The sequence below is a fragment of the Cebus imitator genome, unplaced genomic scaffold, assembly GCF_001604975.1.
Source record: "Cebus imitator isolate Cc_AM_T3 unplaced genomic scaffold, Cebus_imitator-1.0 Scaffold199, whole genome shotgun sequence".
In the NCBI taxonomy this organism is placed as follows: domain Eukaryota; kingdom Metazoa; phylum Chordata; class Mammalia; order Primates; family Cebidae; genus Cebus; species Cebus imitator.
The window spans coordinates 60,274-62,962 of NW_016107514.1; the positions used below are offsets into that span (position 1 = coordinate 60,274).

General features: G+C 31.6%; 1 protein-coding gene and 1 non-coding gene across 2 annotated transcripts in view; one reads left to right on the forward strand and one right to left on the reverse strand.

Annotated features, from left to right (window-relative positions):
* The window catches only part of LOC108317225 (aspartyl/asparaginyl beta-hydroxylase), a 157,542-nt gene that overhangs the window by 59,250 nt on the left and 95,603 nt on the right, over window positions 1-2,689 (forward strand). The gene's annotated exons all lie outside the window — the stretch shown is intronic.
* LOC119473982 lies at window positions 552-658 on the reverse strand. The gene has a single exon (XR_005203264.1). It is a non-coding gene; the product is annotated as a U6 spliceosomal RNA (small nuclear RNA).

The following is a 2,689-nucleotide window of genomic DNA, read 5'->3' on the forward strand; positions in this document are numbered from 1 at the left end:
TTTTTTTTTGAAATGATCATATGGTTTTTCACTTTTATTGTTTTCATATAAATTGTACTGCCTACAGAAGTTAGAACAGCTATACATTAATACATTTCTGAGCTGAAACTCATGATGTATTATTCCTTATATATCTTTTTGGATTTGATTTGCTAAAATTTTGAAAAGAAATTTTTTACATCTGCGTTCATGAGGGATACCAGTTAGTAGTTTTCTTTTCATGTAATAGCTTTATCCGATTTTGGTTTGATCGTAATGCAGACCTCACAGAAGGAGTTGGAAAACAACCCTTTCTCTTTAAGAGTTTATGTATTGTTTCTTTGCTGAATGTTTGGTAGAATTCACTAATGAAGATGATTGGGCCTAGAATCTTTCTGTGAAAAACTTTTTAACCATAAGATTAATTTATTTGATTGATACATGATATTCAGGTTATTTGTTTTGTTTTTTCTTGAGTAACCTTTGGTAGCTTGTGTCTTTAAAGAATTGTGTTCATTTCATCTAATTTGCTGAGTTAATTGACATAACATTGTTTATAATATATCTTTTTGTTTTTTATGAAATACTTCACGAATTTGCGTGTCATCCTTGTGCAGGGGCCATGGTAATCTTCTCTGTATCGTTCCAATTTTTGTATATGTGCTGCCAAAGTGAGCACTATAATATTTCTTTATTATATGTTTAATAATTATGGAATCTGTAATGATGTCACCTGACTCATTTATGATGTTGGCTATGTTTATTTGTATTTTCTCTCTCTTTATCTTTCTGTGGTATTTTCCTTCTTTCTAAATTATCAATATGTACCCTGATCTTTATTATTTCCTTTCTTCCACTTACTTTAGGTTTAATTTGTTCTTCCTTTTCTAGTTTCATAAGGTGGAAACCTGGACTATTCCATATGCACTTGGAAAGGTGTGTATTTTGCTATCATTGCAGGGAGTCTAGAAATATCATTTAGGTCAAGTTGCTTCATACCATTGTTCAACTCTTCTATATCCTTGCTGATGTTCTTTCTACTTGTCCTATTAATTACTGAGGGATGGCTACCAAAGTCTCTGATGGAATTGTAGATTTTTCTGCTCTCTTTAAAGTTCTGTCAGGTTTTGTTTCGTGGATTTTAGAGTTCTGTAACTTGAGGAATACATTTTTAGATTATTATGTTCTCTTAATGATTTAACTGCTTTATCATTATGAAATAATACCCTTTATCACTAAGAATATTATTTGGCCCAGAACCTGCTTTAATAGTCACACAGGCAGGCACTTCAGCTCTTTTTTATTGTCCTTTTTATTAGAATAACATGCCATTTTTCACTCATTTGCTTTTAACCTATTTGTGTCTTTATATTTGAAGTGTATTTATTGAAGTTACCGCATAGCTGGCTCTTACTTTTTTATCCAAGCTGAAATTATTTGGCATTTAATTGGAAGTATTTATATTTAATGTGATTATTGCTATGATTAGATTTAGATCTATCATCTTGCTCTGTTTTCTGTTTTTCACATTGTCTTCTTTGTTCCAATTTTCCTCTTTACCTTCTTGGCTAAATGTATTCCTAGGTATTTTTTGTATCTATTGTAAATGGGATTGCTTTCTTGAATTTTTTTCAGCTAGTTTGTTATGGTGTATAGAAATGCTACTTATTTTTGCATGTTGATTTTGTAACTTGTAACTTTACTGAATTTGTTCATCAGGTCTGAACATTCTCTGGTAGAGTCTTTAGATTTTTCTCTATATAAGATCATGCTATCTGCAAACACGACACTTTGACTTCCTCTTTTCCAATTTGAGTGCCTTTTATTTCTTTCTCTTGCCCTTTTGCTCTGGCTTGGACCTCCAATACTGTGTTAAACAAGAGTAGTGAAAGTAAACACATTTGTCTTATTCCAGTTCTTAGAGGAAAGGCTTTCTGCTTTTCCCCACTCACTGTGATGTTAGCTGTGAGTTTGTCATACATGGCCTTTATTGTGTTGAGATATGTTCCTTCTATGCCTAATTTGTTCAGAAGGCTGTTGTATTTAATCAAATGCCTTTTCTGCAACTATTGAGATGATCATGTGATTTTTGTCCTTCTCTTGATGTCTTTTTAAAATTTGCATATGTTGAACCATCGTTGCATCCATGGGATAAATTACAGTTGATCATGGGCTGTTATTTTTTAGATGTGTTATTGGATTCAGTTTGCTAATATTTTATTAGGGATTTTCTATGTTTGTCAGGAATATCAGCCTGTAGTTTTGTTGTTGTTGTTGTGTCCTGTTTGGTTTCGGTATCGGAGCAATGCTATCCTGGTAAAATGAGTTAGGAAGAATTCCCTCTTCTTTTGGAATAGTTTGAGAATTGGTGTTAGTTCTTCTTTAAAAGTTAGGTGAAATTCAACAGTAAAGCTATCTGGTCCTAGGCTTTTCTTTGTTGAGAGATTTCTGATTCACTCTCATTACTTGTTATGGGTCTGTTCAGGGTTTCTATTTTTTCCTTTGTGTTTAGGAATCTATCCATTTCCTCCAGGTTTTTCAGTTTGTTAGTTTATGGTTGTTCATAATAGTCTCTGATGATCCTTTGTAGTTCTATGCCATCAATTAAAATGTCTCATTTTTATTTCTGATTTTATTTATTTGAGTCTTCTCTCCTTTTTTTCTTTTTTCTTTCTTTTTTTTTTTTTTTTTTTTTTTTTTTTTTTTTTTT